At 52.1% G+C, this 23,878-nt stretch overlaps 1 pseudogene; it reads left to right on the forward strand.

The window, feature by feature from the left end:
* Nucleotides 1–736: 736 nt before the first annotated feature.
* LOC117088558 lies at nucleotides 737–23,406 on the forward strand (annotated as a pseudogene).
* Nucleotides 23,407–23,878: the final 472 nt, after the last annotated feature.

Consider the following 23,878-nt stretch of genomic DNA (forward strand, 5'->3'; position numbering starts at 1 on the left):
GTATGATATTATTCCCAATATCGCAGGGAGGGTACAGCTCTTCTGTGATATTGTTTGTAGTATCTGGAGGGGGAGAGGATGATGATAATTCCAGTATCGCAGACTGTGTTCCGCCCTGTGATACTGTTATTAATATCCTGGAAGGGAGAGGATGATATGACTCCCCATAGAGCAGGAGGCGTACACCCAGCCTGGGATATTGTTCCCAATATCCATGGAGAGGAGAGGCTGATATTACTCCCAATATGGCAGGGGGTGAACATCCACCCTGTGATATTCTTCTTAATATTCCAAGGCTGAGAGGCTGATATTACTCCCAGTATCGCAGACACTGTACACCCCCGTGTGATACTCTTCCTGATATCCGGAAGGGAAGAAGATGGTATTAATCCCCATATCACAGGAGGTGAACATCCACTCTGTGGTATCTTTCCTACTATGCAGGAGGAGAGAGGATAATATTATTCCCAATATTGCAGAAGATGTACACGCCCCCCCGTGATATTGTCCTTAATATTCCAAGGCACAGAGGACGATGTTACTCCCAATATCACACAAAGTGTACACCCCCCAGTGATGTTGTTCCCATGATCCAGGAGGGAAGAGGATGATATGACTTTCAACCCCTGCCCCCTGCAATGCTGTCACCCTGCAACACCGACACCCAGCTCAACCCGACATAAGACCAGAGGTGCTGGCTGGGGGTGTTCATTGCTTCTCTTTTCTCCCTTGCCAGACTCAGTAGAGGAAGCTGAGACTGAGCAGCCACAGGAATAAGGTAGGTTATGCCTGCAGCTCAGGCTTCCTCTGGTTATGAGCTAGGCCTTGGGGTAACGCCGGGGGAGGTGACAGAGCTGAGTACGGTGGGCATTGGACGCGGCTGTCACCCCTCTGTGGTGTGGGCTGGGGGCTTGGGGGACATTACCTGAGGTGGGCCTGAACCTCCCGTCTACTCTGGCACTGGAAGCCGTGGGGTCCCACACTTCTTCCAGTGAACATGCTGACCCCCGCCCGGTCCCCGACCAAGGTGGGGCATCCTTTCCACTGCTGGGGCCCACATGTAGCTGTGGGGTCCTTTCTCATGACCTGCAGAAGCTGCAGTTCGCCTCGTGCTCTGCCTCAGAGATGGGAGGCCACACTGCCCTCAGCGGGTAGCAGAATTCAGAGCCTTAGGTTGCAGGGGCCTCAACTGAGGTCCCTGAAGGGTCTGCTCCTTCCTGAGGGGAGCCAGTGGGGAAGGGAAGGTTGTTGTAGGTTTGCCTCAGGGAGGGGGTGGTTCCACCCTCTGCCAAAGTCACTGGAGCAAAGGCACCTGGCTCGCCAGCTGCCCTGGAGGCCAAGGTAGTGGCTGGGAGGGGCTGTGTGCCTCTGCCGGGTGGGGGAGATTTCTTAGCTAATCTAGTGTAGTCAAGTCAGACACTTGCCTCTAAATCATATTTATTTATTTATTTATTTATTTATTTATTTAATCCAAGGCTTTACAGATGAATAGGGAGGCAATTTGCATTGAAAATATTTTTTACATGTGAGCTTGAAACAGAGAGTCTGTTTAAATCTAGGTTTTTTCCTTCCCAGTAATGCCTCCTTCCATTCCAGGTTTTCCAACAGGAAATGCGCTCCTTTGCTCACCTCTGGGAGGGGGCTTTGGCTAGGAATCCACCAAAGCCAGCAGGCCCAGTGGGCTGTTTGAGCAGCCTGGCCTTTGTTAACTCTTTAGGAACTGTGGGCTTCAGGTTTTCAGACCCTCCAAGGTGAAGGTGGCCACAGGGGCCTGGAAGCTTTCCCATCCTTCCTGCAGGGATGATCCATTTCCCTGCACGGAGCTGGGTACTTGGGTACAACACCCCGTCCTGTGCTGTCGGTGGCTTTACCAATTTTGCATAGCAGCTTTTGAACTGATCAATAGCTCTGATTGGCTGTTGAGGATTTCATGGATTCCGGTACCCCACCGGGGGCCCATATGCTGACAGAAGTTACATTTGTAGTTGTGGTGCTGCATACACATGGGTCCAGTTAGAAGGCTTTGATTCTTTCTAAAGGGAAAGGCATCTCTGAGGGATCGCTGAGCTGACATAGTCTCCTCAAACCATGCTGTCAGGTGGGCGACAAAGCAGGACAGGAGGGTGATTTTGTAGGAGAGTCAGGCCGTGAGCCTGCGTGTTCTCTCTGTCCCCATACTGCCAGAGTTCCTATGTGCTCCAGGTCCCGGGTTTGCATTGCACATAATTCTCAAGGGCTCATGGCAAGCTGGGCCAGGGACACAGAGGGTGGGGATGTGGGGACCCTGCCCCCAGTGGACCAAGGACTCACTGCTGGACTCTAATCTGTCTAGGTGTTTTTGTGACTTGCAGAAATACCTCCACCTTGCCTGGGCCTGGAGCCAAAGGAGACCCTGCCGAAGGTGAAGAATGTTCTGGAACAATGCAAGACCTGCCCAGGCTGCCCCCAGGAGCCAGCGTCCTGGGGTCTCTGTGCAGCATCCAGCAACATGAGCTTGCAGGACCCCGAGGAGCCCTCCTTCTGCTTGGAAGCTGAGGATGAGTGGAAGGACCCAGAGGCCCTGAGCTCATGGCTGCTGTTCCTGAACGCCCTGGGTACAAGGCCAGCTTCCGTGGCCTCTATGATGTGGCGCTGCCATGGCTGAGTAGCGTGTTCTGCAGCTTTAGCAATGAGGAGGAACTGACTGGGCGCCTGGCACAGGCCCGAGGGGTGGCCAAGAAAGCTGGCCTCCTCATGTCCCCAGCCAGGCTCTGCTTCCTCCTGGGACGGCTGTGCAGCAGGAGGCTCAAGCTGTCCCAGGCCCAGGTGTACTTTGAGGAAGCACTGGGGGCCCTGGAGGGCAGCTTCGGGGACCTGTTCCTGGTGGTGGCTGTGTACGTCAACCTGGCCAGCATTTACTGGAAGCAGAACCGGGAGAAGTGCACACAGGTGCTCCTGGGGACGCCCGGCCACATCTGCAGCACCGAGGCGGAGGGGGAGCTCCTGCAGCTGGCGCTGCGGCAGGCGGTGGGTGGCCAGAGCCTGCAGGCCGAGGCCCGGGCCTGCTTCCTGCTGGCCAGGCACCACCCGCACCTCAAGCAGCCCGAGGAGGCCCTGCCCTTCCTAGAGCAGCTGCTGCTTTTGCACAGGGACTCGGGAGCCCCAGAGGCTGCGTGGCTCTCAGACTGCTACCTACTCCTGGCTGACATCTACAGCTGCAAGTGCCTGCCCCACCTGGTGCTGAGCTATGTCAAGGTGGCCTCATTGAGGACACGGGACTTCCTGGTCGGCTTGCTGAGGAGCGTGAACCTGGTGCTCCAGAACGCCCTCCAGCCCCACAGCCTCCCCACCCAGACTTCCTACTACCTCAGGTGAGCACTGGCCTCCCTAACCCTGGGCACAGGCCAGGTCCTGTGCGGATTTCTCCATGCCAGCCTGGTCCAGCTGTACAGCCACCATGGCTACCATGGCCCAGCCATCACCTTCATGACGCAGGTGGTAGAAGCCAGTGCTGTTGCCGGAGTCCGTGCCATCGTGGACCACCTGGAGGCCCTGGCCTGGCTGCACGTGCTTCATGGACAGAGCCTCGTGGCACTGAACATCCTGCAGTCTGTCCAGGATGCAGTGGTGGCCAGCGAGGACCAGGAGGGTGTGATTGCCAACGTGGTGGCCATGGCTCTGAAGAGGACGGGCCAGACGAGGCAGGCAGCCTAGGGCTACTACCGCACCCTGCGGGCGGCTCACGACCTGGGCCAGCAGAGGAACCAGGCAGTGGTGGTGGCCAACTTCGGGACCCTGTGCCTGCACGCGGCTGCTCAGCACTACCTCCTGGGGGCCGTGCAGCTGTTCTCGAGGCTGCCCTGCGGTGAGTGTGGCCAGGACTTCACCCACATGCTCCTGTAGCTGGGCCACCTCTGCACCCACCAGGGCCCGGCCCAGCAGAGCAAGGGCTACTACTAGTGGGCCCTTCTGGTCGCCGTGGAGATGGGTCATGTGGAGAGTGAGTGCCCCTCCTGTGCGCCTTCTGGGGCCACTCGGGTCAGGGCACACCTGGGGTTTGTGATTCGGAAACAAGTGGTGGTTTTTCCACCATTGAAAGTGCTGAGTTGTGGCCAGCAGCGGATGTTGGCAAGCGCCCTGGAGACAGGCGGTTCCCACGCAGGGCCAGGCCCTCTGTGCCCTACTGGGGCAGCCAGCTCTTCCTGGTTTGCCCAGGGACCACCCTGCCTTGAGCACTGAAAGTCCTGCATGCTGGGAATTCCTAGCCATAACCCTGGGATCAAGGCAGGCTCTGCTGAGCTGGGACTTGGGGCCCCTCCATGAGCCAGGCCCTGAACGCCGTTTCTTGTGGACGTGTTATCTGCTTGGTATGTTGGCAGTATGCGCACCTGTCATCCCACTTCACAGAGGACATGGGGCGGGTGATTGCCGAAAGCCGCAGAGCAGTTCATGCAAAAGTAGCTCATTGTGCAGAGTGTGCCAGGCCCCACCCACAAATGGGGCTTGTGGGGTCCTCGGGTGGCAGGGACTGAGCGTGGGAATGTGAGGTTCAGGCCAGAGAAGCCACAAAAGGGTGAGTGGCGTGATGGCAGGGCAGCACTTGGCCCCGGGTTAGGGAAGCCTCTTTAGTCTGGGACCAGAGGGTTGAGAGGATTCAGTCAAGTATAGGTGGTGGGGGAGGGGCTAGTGGTGTAGCCTGTGTGAAGGACCAGGGATGAGTGAGTGGGGGTGAGTGAGTGGGAGTGTGAGCGGGGATGAGTGGAGTGTGAGCGGGGGTGAGTGAGCAGGGCTCATGCAGGGAGGTGCGGAGTTGGGAGTGGGTGGGTTGGGTGCTGGATGGTGAGCAGCTCTTCTGGAGAGCTAAGCAGAGCCTGGGGCCTCAGGCTGTGGCTTGGCCTTTTCCCCAAGAGCACTGGGGAGCCATGGAGTGCTGTCGAGCAGTCACTGCACACTGAGCAGTAAACGGACAGTAGGTGGGCAGGGCTGTCCGAAATCTAGGCCGCAGAGGATAGTTGAGTCCAGGAAATGGCCGAGACAAGGGATACTGTTGTGGGTCCCCTCTGCCTTGCAGCACTTTGTCATGGCATAGTGAGACCACTCAGAGGTGCCTCCTGTGGCCTGGACCAGAGCCAAATCTGCCCATTTCCCAGCACAGGCCTGGCACCCACTCCTGGCCCTAGGAGGGATGAGATTTTGGAAAGGACCGTGTGAAGGGGCCCCGGTCCCACACATCTGCTCAAGGAGGGGTGGGGGGTTCATACCCAGGCTTCTTCCCCAGGGGCATTCTCTGACTGGAAGGAGACCCTCCAGGAACCCAGCGCCCCAGCCCCCACTGTAGCCTCTGGTGATAGCCTATGGCACCTCCTCCTACGAGGCCCTCCCCGGGGTGCTGGGGGATTCAGACTTGCAAATGCAGGCCAGGGAATGGGGATCCTGCTTCCCTGTCTCCCCACCCTGTACTGAACGGTTGAGGAGACCGAGGGCGGGGCTGATACCCCACATGCTTACTTGGGGTCATTTTTGAGTCACTTTCGGTAGTTTGTGTCCTTCTAGGAGTTTGGCTGTTGTGTCTAGATGGTCTGATTTGTTGGTGTACAATTGTTCGTAGTGTTTTCATGGAATCCTTTTATTTCTGTCAGGTCGGCAATAATGTTTCCTCTTTCATTTCTTATTTTAGAAACTTGGGTTTTTAATTGTTTATTTATTTTTATTAGAGATGCGGTCTCATCATGTTCCCCCAGGCTGGTCGTGAATGCTGGCCTCAGCGATCCTTCCACCTCGGCCTCACAAAGCGCTGGGATGACAGGCGTGAGCCGTGGTGCTCAGTCTCTGATTTTAGTCATTAGTGTCCTGTCTTTTCTTGGTCAGTCTGGTGAAGATTTGTCAATTTTGTTATTATTTTCAAAAAACCCACTTTTGGTTCTGTTGATTATCTCTTTTGTTTTTCCATTCTCTGTATTTTTACTTCTCATTTCCACTCTCATGTTTATTATTTTCTTCCTTTTATTCGCTTTGGGTTTAGTTCATTCTTTTTCTAGTTTCTCAAGGTGGAAGGTTAGGTTTTTGATTTGAGATTTTTCTTCTTTCTTTGAATGTAGACATTTACAGTTATAAATTTTCCTTTCAGCACTGCCTTAGCTGCATCTTGGAATTTTTGATACGCTGTGCTATTTTTTTTTTTTTTAAAGACAGAGTTTTGCTCTATTGCCCAGGCTGGGGTGCAGTGTTGTGATCTTGGCTCACTGCAACTTCTGCCCAGGCTGGGGTGCAGTGTTGTGATCTTGGCTCACTGCAACTTCTACCCAGGTTCAAGCCATTCTCATGCCTCAGCCTCCCGAGTAGCTGGGATTACAGATGTGCACCAACCCACCCGGCTAATTTTTGTATTTTTTTTTTTTTTTATAGAAGTGGGATTTCACCATGTTTTCCAGGCTGATCTCAAACTCCTGGACTCAAGCGATCCTCCCACCTCGGCCTCCCACAGTGCTGGGATGACAGGTGTGAGCCACCGTGCTGGCCCGGGCTGTGCATTTGTTTGCATTCTTCTCAAATTAGTTTTTGGTTTCCCTGACGGTCTCTTTGACTCACTGGTTGTTTAGGAGTGTAATTTCCACATATTTTTGAATTTCCCACATTTCCTTCTCTGTTGATTTCCAGTTTCATGCCAGTACAGCTGAAGAGGACCTCTGCTTTGGTCTCAGTCCTTCTCCATTCACTGAGGCTCGTTTTGTGGCCTGGCACATGGTCTGTCATGGGGAATGTCCCATGGGCGCTCGAGAGGACTGTGTATTCAGCTGTTGTTGGGTGGTGTAACAGATGTCCATTCGGTGTACCTGGTTTCCAGTATTAATCTCCGGAATGTTTCTGACACTAGAAAACCAGAAGCTTTCCACCGTTCCCAGTGCCCTGGCTTGGGAGAGGCCAGTGAGCCTGTGGGTTTGGAGCCTGGTTGCATGAGAGAAGCATGTGTGGGAATGCCAGGGGCTGGCTTGGAACCCCATTCCCCCAACATGATGCCGTGTGTGGCAGACATGACGCTTGGCTTTGCTCTCTCAGGGTTCCATGTGTGACAGGGGCTACTTGTGCCCCTGGCCTCATCAGCTCAGGCTGAAGGCGGCCCTGGTCCTGGCCGGAGGGGATTTGTGAAGCAGAAACAGATGGCCTGGTGCAGCGGCTGAGCCTGGCCAGGACCTCGACCCTGGGAGTTGGAAAGAAGGCCGGCCTCTACCATGAGCATCTGCACTAAGGTGTGCCCATGTCACAGTGTGCTCGGCGTCTGCCTTGGCATGGGTGCATGGCCTGTCTGCGCTCAGGCTCCCCGCCTATGGGGCCCAGGCTCACAGAGGTGTGAAAGAGGCAAGCACAGCACAGGGGCCTTCGAGCCCAGCCAGCCTCGCTTCGATGCTGGGAGACTAATGTCTTCCATTTTGTCTTCTGCCCAGGCCAGCTGCGGGCCGTCCAGCGGCTGTGCTACTTCTACAGCGTCGTCATGCTCAGCTAGGCCCAGTGTGTCCTCTACCACGAGCTCCAGCTCTCCCTGGCCCACAAGGTGGCCGACAAGATGCTGGAGGGGGCAGCTCCTGGAGACCATCAGTCAGCTCTACCTGTCCCTGGGCACTGAGCGGTGAGGGCTGGCTTTGCAGTGGTGGAGGTGGGGGCAGGTAGGGCAGGGAGGGGGGCTCTGGGAATCTGGCCCAGGGCCCCAGCAGCCCCTCTCCTTTTGATCATTTGGTTCCTTGGCATCAGATGCTTTGAGCTGGTGGGCCTGGGGTTGTCCCAGGGCTGCTGCTGGCCGGTGAGTCCCAGCTTGAGCCTCCTTTGTTGGGTCAAAGGTTATCTCAACCCCAGCAGAGGCAGTATGTGCACTCTGGGCTGTTCTTCCTGCTATGGTGGCTTTTGTCATCTGACCTGCCTGCCCCGAGTCTTCACTCCTGGCCTTCATCTGTCCCCTTAAATGTGACCACAGCAGCTACCTGTGGCTTCTCTCCCACAGAAGACAGAGCCAGTTGTGTCACATGCTTCCCTGGGGTAGGGTTTCAAGGTCTCACATCCCATATGTGGCCCACTCAGCTTCCCCTGAGCATCCTGACCTTGTGGGGTAACCATGGCCCTGGCCACCCCACCCACAGAGCCCGGTGACGTTGCTGCAGTCGCACCCCCTTGAGTGTCAGACTTACTGAGAGAGCAGGGAAGGAGCCAGATTCCATGGGGACCCGGGAGACTGGCTCCAGTCTTGGCCTCAGGTTCACAGAAGGAAAATGGGCCAGTGTGCTAGAGCCATGCTTCTCAAGTAGTCCCTGGACCAGCAGAGCAGCATCCATGTCACCTACGAGTTTGTGGCAAGTGGGAGTTCTGGGTCCTGCCCCAGGTCTGTGGAGCCAGAAGCTCTGGGGGCAGGGCCAGCAAGCTATAAGGACAGGCCTCCGGGTGACTGTGATGCCTGCACACCTTGAGAACCATTGGCCTAGATAGCCTCTGAACACTAACGGCTCCTGGTGTGTCTGAAGAAGACACAGGCCATGTCTGGGAGACAGGGGTGATGGACTAGCACACTCCTCCTGCCACAGGGCAGCATGATGCTCGATTCCCTCAGAAGGATGTCCTTCATCTTTTCCATGCCATGTGTGTTCACCCTGGCCCTCCCAGCAGCCTGGGAAGGGCAGAACACTGCACACACAAGAGGGCCGTTCCCAGTCCCCACATGCCAGATTCATCTGTCACCAGACCCACGGGAGGAGGCAGACTGGTTCCAGGAGGATGAGAGCCCTTGTTCTGACACCTGTGTCTGATTCCAGGACCTGCAGATCCACTCTGGACTACACCAAACAAAGTCCGGGGATTTTCATTGACCAGAAGAAAGAGAAGGAGGCGCATGCCTGGCTGCAAGCAGGGAAGATCTACTACATCCTGTGGCAGAGCGAGCTGGTGGACCTGTACATCCAGGTGAGTGGCAAGGGATGCAGGAGGGCCCCTGTGCTGTTCACTCTCTGTCCATCCACCCATCCATTCATCCTTCCAACATCTATTTACCTGTTCATCCTTCCATCCATCCATCCATCATCCATCCATCTGTCCATTCATCCATCCATCATTCATACATCCTTTTATTGTCTATCTATTCACCCGTCTGTCCATCCATTCATCCATCTATCCATCCATTCACCTGTCCTTCCATCCATCCATCCATTCTTCCATCATCCATCCATTCACCTGTTCATCCATCCATCCATCATCTGTCCATCCATTTATCCATTCATCCTTCCATCACCCATCCATCCATCATCCATCCATCTGTCCATTCATCCATCCATCATTCATACATCCTTTTATCATCCATCCATTCACCCGTCTATCCATCCATTCACCTGTTCTTCCATCCATCCATTCATTCATCCTTCCATTATCCATCCATTCACCTGTTCATCCTTCCATCCATCCATCATCCATCCATCCATCCATTTATCCATTCATCTATCCATCCATCATTCATCCATCCACCCACCAATCTACCTATTAATCCATCCCTCCATTCATCTATCTGTCCATTTGTTTATGCATACATTAGTCTATCCACCATCTATCCATCCATATGTCATACATCATCTACCCTCCACCCAGCCATACATTATCTACCCACCCATACAGACATACACACATCATTCCACCCACCCATCCATCCACCCTTCCATCCACCCACCCTTCCATCCACCCATCCATCCAGCCATCCATCCATCTACCCACCCACCCGTCCATCCATTCATCTGTCCATCCATCCATCCAAGCATTCATCTATCCACACACCCATCCATCCATCCATGTGTCTATACATCTGCTCATCCATTCATCCATCTATCCACTCATTCCTAAGCCACTGCTGAGCACCTGTTGTGTGCCTTTTCCCTCCGTCCAACTGGTTCCCTCACATCCTCCCCCAGTGGCCAGCATCTTCTCCCTGAGGGCAGAGGCGTGGCCCCTCACAGTGCCCAGAACCTGCTGGTATACAGCACAAGCTCAAATAATGTGACCACTCAGTTAACACACAGAAGAACTTGCTCCAAGCGACACGTGGCACATCTCCTTACAAAATGAATCTATCATAGCTGCTGTTTTCAGAGGCTTTCCCAAACACAGTGTGATCTGTAACAAACTGTGAAGCCCACGAGCCTGGTGAAGCCTTCATTATTGAGCACCTGCTGTATACCTCCTTGAGCTGAGAAAGGGATCAAGAGCTCATGGCCAAGAGGGGACCAGGCCAACCCACAAACACTGTTGATGTGTGGCCCTGAGCTGCGGCAGGGATGTGGCAACGCAGAAAGGAGCCAGGGGATGGGCTCCCAGCAATCTGGGGCCACGGAGACTGTTTGAATGCAGGGCGGTGGGGCTAGGGCTATCCCTGGTGGTAGGATTCACAGGTGTCGGGCTCCTGGGCTGCAGCTGCTCAGTCACCTCCTCGCACTCAGGTGCATCAGTTCATTGTCCTCATGCCAGTGGTGGGGACAGCCCTAATGCACAGGTCTGAAAAATGTTCAGGTGTACCTGCAGTGTGTGAGAGGAAGGAGGCTGGCAAAGGTGGGTGTGGCCACCTCGCCAGGTGTGGGTCTTGAGGGAACTTCTGCTCCTTTCAGGTGGCACAGAATGTGGCCCTGTACACAGGCGACTCCAACCTGGGGCTGGAGCCGTTTGAGGCAGCTGGAGACATCTTCTTCAATGGGGCCTGGGAGCGGGAGAAAGCCGTGTCCTTCTACCAGGTGAGCTGGCCTGTGGGCTGATGTGAGTGGGCCTCAGGGGGGCACCTGGAGGGCTGAGGCACAGGTGTGGCAGGGCAGAGGCCTCCCACCTGGAGGCAGGGCCACCCATGCACATGCTTCGTTTCCCAGTGGTCTCACCGGGAATGATACTGACCATGCCCCTGCCCGGGACAAACGCCTGGGGCCTGGACATGACAATGGCTCTACCCTTTCCTAGTGGTCTCACCGGGAAGGATATTGACAGTGCCCCTGCCTGGGACAAGGCCATGACAATGGCTCTACCCTTGCACCTGATGATCTCAAGCAACCATGAGCAGGAAGTTCTGTCCCCATCTTCCAGATGAGGACACTGAGGCTCAGCGAGGCACAGGGACATGTCAAAGGACACACAGCATGTCAGTGCGAGGGCCAGGGCCCAAGTCTGCCTGCACCCCGAAACAAGGACGGCTTCTCCCTTCCTCTGAGCTCACACTGTGGCTCAACCCTGGGCACAGATAAATGTGGTGTTTTTAGAGCAGAGAGGAGTGCTGGCTCCCCCTAGGGAGACCCCCAGTGCCCAGGTGGGAGAGGCTGGTCTGAGGCTGCCGGGTGTAGCTGGATGGGCCTCGGGTGACTTCAGCCCCCAACTTGGATGTCTGAACCGTGCGTTATCACAGAGCACAGAGCTCTGTGGAGGTGCAGGGGTAACTGGGGTGCGGGAAGCTCCAAGCACATGTTTGAGCTCTGAGGAAGGCGCTGGGCAAGGTGGGTGCTGCGGGAAGCCTGACCCCACCTGCCTGTGTGGTAGGACCGGGTCCTGGCCCTGGCAGTGACTACAGGCAACCGCAACTCAGAGCTGCAGCTGCAGCTGTGCAACAAGCCGGTGGCACTGCTGGCCACGCTGGAGAAGCCCCAGGAGGGCTTGGAGTTTGCCCACATGGCCCTAGCACTCAGCATCACTCTGGGTAAGTCCCCTGAGCCCCCGCCATGCCAGGACCCACACTTTGTCAGAGCCGAGCCTCCAGGTCTGCAGGGCAGGAGCTGAAACAGCTACTGAATATTTCTGGTCTCCTGTCCAGGCAGGCAGATCTGCCAGCTGGCTTCCCCATCCGGCCGTGGGGCACAGCCCGAGGTCTCTCACGCAGTGCAGAGCTCCCTGCCTGACTGAGCTCTGCTTCCTCTGTCTCTTCCTGCTGCTGAACACAAGGGCTGCCCAGTGTGCCCTCTGCCTTCCAGACATGCCAGGCATCTCGGTCCCTGTATGTGCCAGGCTGAGTGGCACATTCCCTTTGTCTTGTGCCCTTTCCACCCTCATCAACCACATGGCTCCCTGGCTGATGAAATCCCAGTTCCCCTTCCAGCAGCCTGCCCCTTAAGGCCGGGCATCCCCTGGTGCTGTGCCAGGGTCATCTGTCCTCCTCCAGAGACAGGGAACCCTGGGCAGTCCGCATGCCCCAGCGCCTTGTGCCCTGGGGCCCAGTACACAGTAGGTGTGCAGCTGTGTGGGAATGCATTGAATGCAGGCTCCACGGCACTCGCCCTGAAAAGGGGAGGACATCAGAGACAGCCTAGGTAGGTTTCTGCATCTGTGGGGGGACCTGGAGCTCAGGCACGCAGTGACTCCCCAAGGTAAGGGGCTCTGATCTTGACATACCCAGGAGGAGTCGGATGTCACATCTGTGGGTTGCATGGAGCCGGGGTGCCCGGGAGCACCTGGACTGCATGGCTTTTTGGCTCCCCTGGTTAAAACCAGTGAGCAAAGGCAGGTGGCTATGTGTAGGCACAGAGCTGGGCCATCTACTGCCCCAGCAGTAGACAGGGGCAGGCCTTATTAGTTCTGCTTTGCAGATGGGAAAGTGAGTCTGGGGACCTGGAAGGGACTGGCAAGAGCTGCCCAGGTGACCACAGGTGCCTGAAGGCAAGCCAGGTGCTGCCCAGGGCCTGCATACCTGCTCCTGAGGGGCCTGTGCCCTCCCTGCCCCAGGGAGCCACGTCCTCACACCTGCCCCTTTGGCCTCCACCCCAGGGGACCGGCTGAATGAGCACGTGGCCTACCACCAGCTGGCCACCCTGCACCACCGGCTGGGCCATGGCACGCTGGCGGAGCACTTCTACCTCAAGGCCCTGTAGCTCTGCAACTCGCCGCTGGAGTTCGACGAGGAGACCCTCTACTACGTGAAGGTGTACCTGGTGCTCGGTGACATCATCTTCTATGACCTGAAGGTGAGTGGGGAGGGGCAGGGCTGAAGGTGGGTGGGGAGGGGCAGGGCTCTGGGTGTTCCCGGCCTCCTTGGAGTGGGGATCTCCACCCAGACCCCAGGGACCTGGGTTCCAGCCTTCCTTAGGAATGGCCCAGTGGCCTCCCTGGAGCTCTACACCCAGCTAGAGGAGCCGGCAAGTTTCGCAGATACAACCCAGCTCCCAAGCTGGCCAGGCCCCACCCTCAAGAACTCAGTCTCAACCAGGGAGGCTGACACATGAGTGGGCAATGATGGCCTCTGGGTAAAGAAGGGGATTGTAGTCAGGGGGGCCCTCCTGGAGGAGGTGACACCAAACTGAGTCTTGACAGTCAAGTGTCAAGTTGCATTTAACAAAGAAAACAGGGTTGGGAGAAGGACATTTTGGAGGATGGCATCATCCTCACATTGAATCCACATTGCAAGATCCAACCCAAATCCCGGTGCCTCCTCTAGGAAGCCTGCCCAGGGTGCCAGCCTGCACTGAGCAACTCCTTCCTGGAGTCCCGAGACACCTTGAATCTTCACGTCACCCAGGAAGGGTGGAGTGGGACCAGTGTCTTACTATCTGCTTCACAGACAGGGAAACCCCAGCTCAGGGCAGGAGTAGTGGGGCGGGGCCCCAGCCAGCCAGGCTGAGGCCTTGCTGGGTCGGGTCAGTCTCGAGGGGAGGTGCTGTGCTCCCTCTGGCCCCAGCCCTGCAGGGGTGGAGAGCTGGGACTGTCAGACTCAGACCTGGGGTGTCTCCACCCCTCTGCCCAGCAGGCACCCGCCCCTCCTCAGCATCGCACCGGCACCGTGTCAGTGCTCCTTATGGGCTGAGGGGCCAGGGCGCTCCAGTCCAGGGACCGAGATCTTGGGGGCCTTAGAACAACATGAGGAGCTGGGGCAGCCCTAAGACCCCGCCCCGTATCCCTCACCTGGGGCTGCCCGGGAGGCCTCCGCCCAGTGCTGGCAGTACTTGGTGATCAGAAGCCTTCCCTGTGGCCTCCCAAGTCCCAGCCAGAGAGGGAGGTGCCAGGTGTCAGGCCCAGAGGGACGCTGCTCACGGCTCAGGGGCTTACCTGGGACCCAGGGGACAGACCTCCCAGAAGTGGGTCTTTGTCTCTCTTGGTCAAGCCTGCCGCCCACTCTGCCTGCCCAGGAGGAAGGAAAGGGCCAAGTAGTACCTGAGAGGCCAAAGTCCATGGTTGGGGTCGAGGGGTAGAGGCCTCCTTCACCTCCTTCCCATGCACAGCCCTGTAGAACTCATCATGACTGTCAGTGCAGGCCAGCTTCCCACCGGGAGGCCCCCTCAGAATTCCCCAAGTGCGGCTGTCTTTCCAAGGCCACACCCTCCTCCTTGTATAGGAGGCTCTGGACCCGGTGCCCAGAGGAGTGGGAGAGAAAGCTGGGCTGGATGGGGTCTGGAAGGCTGGCAGAGAGGCAGGGGTAAATGGGCATCCTTGCCGATTGCCTCTAAAATGCAGTCCCCTTTAGTCTACACATGAGAGTGAACCCTGGAATAGGGTAGATTAGGTGTATCCTGGCTCAGCCTGCCACTCACTAGCTGCTGCACACACTACAGGCACATGGAAATACACAACACAGGCACAGGCACACACAGGCACACGCACACACAGGCGCGCACACACAGACACAGGCAGACACGCACACAGGCACACACACAAGTGTACACCCCTTGTTATATTGGATGGAGTCTCATCCTCTTTCAACCTGTATCTTTAGAACAATATCCCATGGGGGTTGTATATCTCTTCAATATTGGTAGTAACACCATCTTCTCCTTTCCCGGATATAAGAAACAATATCACAGGAGGGGTGTACACCCCTTGCAATGTTGTTAGTAATATCATCTTTCCCCTGTGGTTATTAAGGACAACATCCCAGGGTGGCTGTATGATTCCTACTTTATTGGGAGTAATATCATCCACTCACCCCCTGGATAACAGGAACCATATCACAGAAGAGCTGTCCAGCCCCTTCGATATTGTCAGCCATGTCATCTTCTTCCCACCTGGATATTAGGAACGATACCCCGGGGTTGGGGGCGGTGTACACCCACTGCGATATCGAAAGTAAAATCAGCCTCTTTCCTGCTGGATATTAGGAACTAGATCACAGGTGTGTGTGCACCTTCTGGGATATTGGGAGTACTATCAGCCTCCACCCCGCTGCATATTAGAAACAATATACAGTGGACAAGGTGGTTACACCCCCTGTGATATTGAGAGCAATATTCTTCTCTTTCCCCTGTACATTAGGAACAACATCACAGGGGTCTGTGCACCTTCAGCGATATGGGATTCATGTTATCCTCTCCCCCACTGAATGTCAAAAACAATATCACAGAAGGGTGTACACCCCCTGTGATATGGCCAGTAACATCATCATCTCTACCTTTGGATACTAGGAACAACATCACAGAGGGTGTGTATACTCCCCAGCAATATTGGGCATAAGGTTATCCTCTCTTCCCCTGGATATTAGGAGCGATATCCCTGGTGGTGGGAGGTGGAGTATGTTAAGAAGAACATCACTGGGTGGGCGTACGCCCCCTGTGATATTGGGTGTAGTATCATCCTCTCTTCCCTAGGATATTAAGAACAATATCACAGGAGGGGTGTACAGCCACAGTCCCTGCGTTATTGGGAGTAATAGCGTCTTCTCCCCCTCTAGATATAAGGAACAATATCCCAGGGTTTGTGTACATCCCTTGCGATATTGGGTGTAATGTCATCGACTCCCAACGTGGATATTGGGCATAGTGTCCCAGGGGGGTGTACACCTTCTTCAATATTGGGAGTAATATCATCCTCTCCCCTCAGGATCGTAGGCAAAATATCGAAGGGGTTTTACAACTGGTGCGATATGGGCAGTAATATCATCCTCTCCCCACCTGGATGTTAGGAACTATATCACAGGTGGCTGTACACTTCTTGCCATATTGGGAGTCTTATCCTCTCCCATCATGGATATTAAGAACAATATTACAAAGGAGGTGTACACCCCCTGAGATATTGAGAGTAATATTATGCTCTCCCCTTCGGGATATTAGGAACCATATCGCAGGAGGTGTGTACAACCCCTGCGATATTGGGAGTACTATCATCCTCTCCCCCTGAATATAAGAAACAATATCACAGGAGTATGTACCCCGCTGTGATATTGGGAGTTATATCATGTTATTCGGAACAATAGCACAGTGGGTGTGTAAACCCCCTGCGATATTGCCACTAGTATCATCGTCTCCCTCCCAGGATATAAGGAACAATATCACAAGGGGGTGTACACCCCTGCGATATTGGGGGTAATATCTTCCTCTCCCCAGTGGGCTATTAGGAACAATGTCACAGAAGGGGTGTACACTCCCTGCTTTATTGGGAGTGATATCGTCCTCTTCGTCCCTGGATATTAGGAACAATATCAGTAGGGAGTGTACATCTCCTGCAATATGGAGACTGATATCATCCTCTCGCCATCTGGATATTAGGAACCATATCTCAGGGGTGGAGTACACCCACTGCGAAATCGGAAGAAATATCCTCTCCACCTTTGAATGTTAGGGAAAATATCACAGTGGAGGTGCACGCCCCCTGTGATATTGGGAGTAATATCTTCTCGCACCCTGGATAGAAGGAACAAGTTGACTGAAGGGATGTACACACACTGTGGTAGTTTCAATAATGTCATCCTCTACCCCCTGTTAGGAATAACATCGTAGAGGAGTGTACACTTTCTGCACTATTGGGAGTAATATCTTCTTCCCGCCAGATATCAGGAACAAGTCTATTAATTATTAATATTAATAAATATAATAAAAATAGTAATCATTGATATTAATGACAATAAAGATATGAAATACTAATACTGGATAACATGTTACCAATTAGTATTAATAACTAATAATAACATTAATAATGAAATAATGATATCAACATTGTTACTTAAATCAATACTAAGCGATGCTGGCAATAAAATAATAAATGATATAATAATATTAATAAATGATATTAATATTAAAATTAATTTTTGGTGTACAACATTACCTATTTAAAATTATCCATAATTAATGTAAATTATTAATTGCTAGTATTATTGGTAATTATTAAAATCGATCATTGATACTTAATAATTGATTATATTATTGCTCCTTGAGCAATACACTGAGGGTGCACACCCATGTGTGAAAGAGTGCATAATTTCGGATGGGGAGATGATACTATTCACAATATCGTAAACTGGCTGTGAGTCCACCGGCTCCCAATAGCCAAGGTGGGGAGAGGGGGTGACTTTTGGTCCCCACCTCGCGGGGGGTGGCTCACCCCCTGCGAGGTGGCTCCCAATAGCCAAGGTGGGGAGAGGGGGTGGCTATTGGTCCCTACCTCGTGGGGGGTGGCGAGATTTCACTGTTTGGTGTACACTCCCTGCAGTACAATGAATAATATTATCTTCTCTCCCTTTTGCTCTTGAGAGCAATATCACATGGTGGAGGACACCACCAGAACTATTGGGAGTTTTACTATTCTCTCTTCTTCTGGATAGTAAGAAAAATATCTCAGGCGAGTTGGACAACCCCTTTCTTATTGACAGTAGTATCATCCTCTCCCAACGTGAATATTACGGTGCATGTCACAGGCGGCGTGTTGACTTCCTGGATATTGATCGCGAAATCATCCTCTCCTCCCTGTGTATAGGAAACAATGTGACAGCCAGGTTAGACACTCCCGGCGACTTGAGGTGTCATATCTCTGCCTGGATATTTGGATCTATCATGGACACACAGCGTGTTTACGATTTTGTGAGTAATATCATCTCCCCCTCTAGACATTACGAACTGTATCAAAGACGGGTGTACACCCTCTGCAATACAGGGAGGCATATCATCGTCTCCCCACCTGGATATTAGGAACAATATCAAAGGAGTGTTTATAACCCCTGCGATATTCTGAGTAATATCATCCTCTCCCAGGTGGAAATTAGGAACAGTGTCACCGGGGGCGTGTACACCCCCTGCGATATTGAAAGTAATATCATCCTCTGCCCTCCTGGATCATGGGAGAAACATCACTGGGGGGTGTACACTTTCTGTGATATTGGGAGTAACATCGTTTTCTGTGCCTTGGAATATTAAGGACAATATCACGGGGGGAGCATGATATTGTCCCATCTTTTGCAATATTGGGAATGAAATTATCCTCTCTCCCCTTGCATATTAGGAAAGGTATCACAGAGTGGGTGTTCACCTGCTGAGATATGGGGATTAATACCATCTTCTCCCCTTCCGGATATCGGGAAGAGTATCACACGGGGGTGTACAGTGTCTGCGATACTGGGAATAATATCAACCTCTCGACCTTGAGATATTAAGAAGAATATCACAGGGTGGATGTTGACCCCCTGCCATATTGGGAGTAATATCAGTCTCTCCCTTCCATGGATATTAGGAACAATATCCCAGGCTGGGTATCCGCCTCCTGCTCTATGGGGAGTCATATCATCCTCTCCCTTCCAGGATATTAATAACAATATCACGGGGGGGGTGAACACAGCCTGCGATACTGGAATTATTATCATCCTCTCCCCCTCTGGATACTAGGAACAATATCATAGAAGAGCTGTACCATCCTTGCGATATTGGGAGTAATATCATATACTTCTTCCGTGAATATTAGGAGCAATATCACCAGATGGTATTCGTTGCTATGTTGAGAGTCATGTCATACTCTATCCCCCTAGATATTAGGGGGATATCCCTAATATCCATTCGTTGCTATGTTGAGAGTCATGTCATACTCTATCCCCCTAGATATTACGATCAGTGTCACACCATGAGTGTACACCTACTACGATATTAAAACTAATACTATGCTCTCCATCCCTGGATATTAGGAATGACATCACAGGTAGGTGTACACTCCTTGCAATATTAGGAGTAATAATATGATTAATTATTAAACATCAATGATCGATTTTAATTATCAATGACACTATTAATAGGATACCATTATTAATTTTGGATAATTATTTTACATATATGATTATGCACACTTAAAATTAATATTAATGTCATTTAACAATATTAGTTCTTAATATGAATCATTATTTTATTACCAACATCTCTTAGTATTGACTTAAGCAGCATTAATTGCTGATATCATTATTTTATTATTAATAGTGTTATTAGTATTAATTTATTATTAATAGTGATATTAATATTATTAATACTAATCATTAACATTTTTAACCAGTATTATTTTTACTATCTTTTTGTGATTATTAATATCGATGATTTTTAATTTTTATACTTATTAATATTAATAATAGACTTGTTCCTGATATCTGGTGGGGAGAGGACGATATTGAAACTATCGCAGTGGGTGTATATCCCCTCGGTCATCTTGTTTCTTATATCCTGGGTGGGAGAGGATGATATGACTCCCAATATCGCAGGGCGTGTAGACCTCCCCCGTGATATTGTCCCTAACATCCAAAGGTGGAGAGGATGCTATTTCTTCCGATTTCGCAGTGGGTGTACACCACCCTTGTGATATGATTCCTAATATCCAGGGAGCGAGAGAATTAGTCTCAATATTGCAGGAGGTGTACACTGCCTAGTGATATTGTTCCTAATATCCAGGGATGGAGTGGATATCACCCCCAATACCCCCAATAGAGCAGGGGGTGTACACTTCTTCTGTGACATTGTTCCCAATAGCCAGCGGGGTAGAGGAAGACGTTACTCCCAATATTGCAAGGGGTGTACACCCCCTTGTGATATTGTTCCCTATATCCTGGGATGGAGACGATGATACTAGTGGCAGTATCACAGGAGGTGTACACACCCACTGTGATATTGTTCCGAATATCCAGAGGGAGAGAAAATGATATGACTCCCAGTATCAGAGGGGGTGTACATCCTCCTTTTAATTTGTTTCTTATATTCAGAGGAGAGGATGATATGATTCCCAATATTGCAGGGGTTGTACACACCTCCTGCAATATTGTTCTAATATCCCGAAGGGGAGAGCATAATATTTCTCTCAATATCGTAGGGGGTGTACACCTACTTTATAATATTGTTCTTAATATCCATGATGGAAGAGGATGATGTGACTCCCAATATCACAAGAAGTGTACAGCCGCCTGTGATATGGTTCCTAACATCGAGGTGGGGAGAGGATGATATTACTGCCCATATCGCACAAGTTGTAAAACCCCTTTGATATTTTGCCTACAATCCTGTCGGGAGAGGATGATATTGCTCCCAATATCGAAGAAGGCGTACACCCTCCTGTGACACTATGCCCAATATTCACTTTGGGAGATGATGACATTACGCCCATTATCGCAGGGGATGTACACCCACCCTGGGCTATTGTTCCTTATATAGAGAGGGGGAGAAGATGCTATTGTTCCCAATAACGCAGGGACTGTGGCTGTACACCCTTCCTGTGATACTGTTCTTAATATCCTAGGGAAGAGAGGATGCTACTACACCCAATATTGCAGGGGGTGTACACCCACCCAGTGATATTGTTTTTAATGTACTCCGCCTCCCCCCACCAGGGATATCGTTTCTAATATCCAGGGGAAGAGAGGATAACACTATGCCCAATATCGCGGGGCAGTGTCACACCCTCTGTGATGTTGTTCCTAGTATCCAAAGGTAGAGATGATGATGTTACTGGCCATATCGCAGGGGGTTTACACCCTTCTGTGATATTGTTTTTGACATTCAGTGGGGGAGAGGATAACATGAATCCCAATATCGCTGAAGGTGTACAGACCTCTGTGATGTAGTTCCTAATGTACAGGGGAAAGAGAAGAATATTGCTCTCAATATCGCAGGGGGTGTAACTACCCTGCCCCCTGTATGTTGCTCCTAATATGCAGTGGGGTGGAGACTGATAGTACTCCCAATATCCCAGAAGGTGCACACACACCTGTGATATTGTTCCTAATATCCAGCGGGAAAGAGGTTGATTTTACTTTCGATATCGCAGTGGGTGTACACCGCCCCCAACCCCGGGGTATCGTTCCTAATATCCAGGTGGGAAGAAGATGACATGGCTGACAATCTCGAAGGGGGTGGACAACTCTTCTGTGATATGGTTTCTGATATCCAGGGGGTGATTGAATGATATTACTCCCAATAAAGTAGGAACCGTACAGCCACCCTGGGATTTTGTTCTTAATAACCACAGGGGAAAGATGATATTACTAACAACATTGCAAGGCGTGTACACCCTCCTGTGATATTTTTTCTTATATCCGGGAAAAGAGAAGATGGTATTACTACCAATATTGAAGAGATATACAACCCGCATGGGATATTGTTCTAAAGATACACGTTGAAAGAGGATGAGACTCCGTCCAATATAACAAGGGGTGTACATCCTGCCTGTGATATGAATCGTAAAACCTAGAAGAAGAGAGAATGACATTGCTTCCAAAAACACATGGGGTGTACACCCACCCTGTAATATTGTTCCTGTCATCTAAAGGAAGAGATGATGATACTACTCCCACTACTGGAGAAGGTACACATCCCCCTGTGATATTGTTCCTCATACCTTGTGGGGAAGAGCATGATATTATTTCCAATATGACAGTGGCTTGACATCTGTGATATTGGTTCTGCATACCACCTCTGTGCCCCTCGTTTCCCATGCATTCTCTTCACACTTTTGGAACCTCAGGGGAGGCTTTGTCTTTGGTTACAGATGAAGAGATGAAGGGTCTGAGAGGTTAAGCAAGTTTGTTACTGGAAAGTGGTTCCAATCCAGACCCCAAGAGAGGTTTTTTGGATCTCACAGAAGAAAGAATTCGGGGCGAGTCCAAAAAGTGTAAGCAAGTTATTAGGAAAGAAAAGGAATAAAAGAATGGCAACTCTGGCCAGGCTCAGTGGCTCACTCCTGTAATCCTATAACTTTGGGATGCCGAGGCAGGTGGATCACCTGAGGTGAGAAGTTCGAGACCAGCCTGGTCCAACATGGCAAAACCCTGTCGCCACTAAAATACAAAAAATTAACTGGTGTGGTGGCAGGTGCCTGTAATCCCAGCTACTAGGAAGGCTGAGGCAGGAGAATCGCTTGAACCCAGGAGGTGGAGGTTGTAGTGAGCCAAGATCACGCCACTGCATTCCAGTTCTGCCAACAGAGCGAGTCTCCATCTCAAAAAAAAAGAAAAAAGAAAAAAAGAATGGCTGTTCCATAGGCAGAGTGGCCCCAAAGACTGCTGGTTGCCCATTTTCATGGTTATTTCTTGATCATACACTAAACAAGGGTTGGACAATTCATGAGTGTTCCAGGAAAGGGGTGGGCAATTCCCAGAACAGAGAGTTTCTGCTCTCCCTTCTGAGACCATGTAGGGCAACCTCCAAATGTTGCCATGGCACCTGTAAACTGTCTTGGCGCTGGTGGGAGTGTCTTGTAGCAGCTAATGCATTATAATTAGCACATAATTAGCCGTGAGGACAATCAGAGGTCACACTCATGGCCATCTTGGGTTTGGTGGGCTTTGGCCGACTTGACTGCAACCTGCTTTATCAGCAAGGTCTTTATGAGCTGTATCTTGTCCCAACCTCCTATCTCATCCTGTGAGGAAGAATGCCTAGCCTCCTGGGAAGGCGGCCCAGCAGGTCTCAGCCTCCCTTACCCAGCCCCCATTCAAGATGGAGTCGCTCTGGTTCAGGTGCCTCTGAAAAGCTGACCTGGGTTGAGTGTTCCCTAGTGTGTGGTTGTTGGAGCTGTTCCTAGGAGTAAGAGGTATTGTCAGTAGGAAACAGGCCTTTGTGAGCCCTGAGGCTGGCACTCTGCCCCAGTACGTCGGCCTCATTTTAGTGGTGACAAAACTGGGGCTCAGAGACATCAACTCTCTCACCCCAAACCCCCAGACTGTGCTTGGTGGGCTGGGGTTTGAATGTGGGGCTTGAAGACCCATCATCTCCCCTGGTCCCCCAGTCTCTGCTGCCCAAGAGGAACAGGATCCCAGGATCCAGTCCTGTCATGGCACCAGCCAGGGTGGGTGGAGATGGGGAGGCACAGTTCCAAGGCCCTGGACTCTGAGGCAGGTCGGGGGCCGAGAGCAACGCGGACCTGCGGAACCCACCCCGAGAAGAGTGGCTGCAGGCCCGGCCCAGCGGGCAGGAGGTCTGTGTCCTCAGTAAACGTGACGGTGCTTCCCGCTGCTCCAGCCAGGCCGTGCTGTCTTCACGTTTCCAATCACGCGGCCTCCTCTCCAATTCCCAAACTCAACCCACAGAGTCCGTCCACGTGAGGTTTGTCAGCAGCTCTGACCTGCTGCTTCCCGCCAGCCCCGCGGCCGGTTCTGGAAAGCTCTCTGCTGCCCCCTGGTGGGGAAGCTCGGGGCAGGGCTCTGGCTACAAGCATGGGGTCCCAGAAGGTCCTGACTCTGTCACCTCTGCTGGGTGGAAAACCAACCCAGGACTGAACCAGTGACACCTGTGGCGCTCCCAGAACCTCCTGGCTCTGTCACCTCTGCTGGGTGGAAAACCAACCAGGACTGAAGCAGCAGATGGGTGCCTGATTCCTTATTATCAGAGCTCCGCCCACTGGCAAGTCTCTCTCCGGGCCTCAGTTTCCCCTTCCATTAGCGAGGGGCTTGGGGGATACCAAGGAGGGGTAACAGCTTAGTGAGGATGGCAGGTTTCTTCTGGGGAGATGAACACGTTTTGAAACTACTTGGCGTGAGTGGTTGCACAGGACTGTGAATGCACAAATGCCACCACATTATTTGCATTGAAATAGTTAATTGCATGCGATGTGAATGTCACCTCATTTAAGTGTTTAAAAGAGGGGCCTGGGAGAGTGCAGTGTATGTGAGAACCACGTGGGACACCCACAGTCTCTGAACCTCGGTTTCCTTGCCAGAAACTGGCAAAGAGACCGTGTGAGCCGTGTTCCCTGTGGC

Source organism: Trachypithecus francoisi, unplaced genomic scaffold (genome assembly GCF_009764315.1).
Source record: "Trachypithecus francoisi isolate TF-2019V2 unplaced genomic scaffold, Tfra_2.0 Contig00770, whole genome shotgun sequence".
NCBI classification, from domain to species: Eukaryota; Metazoa; Chordata; class Mammalia; order Primates; family Cercopithecidae; genus Trachypithecus; species Trachypithecus francoisi.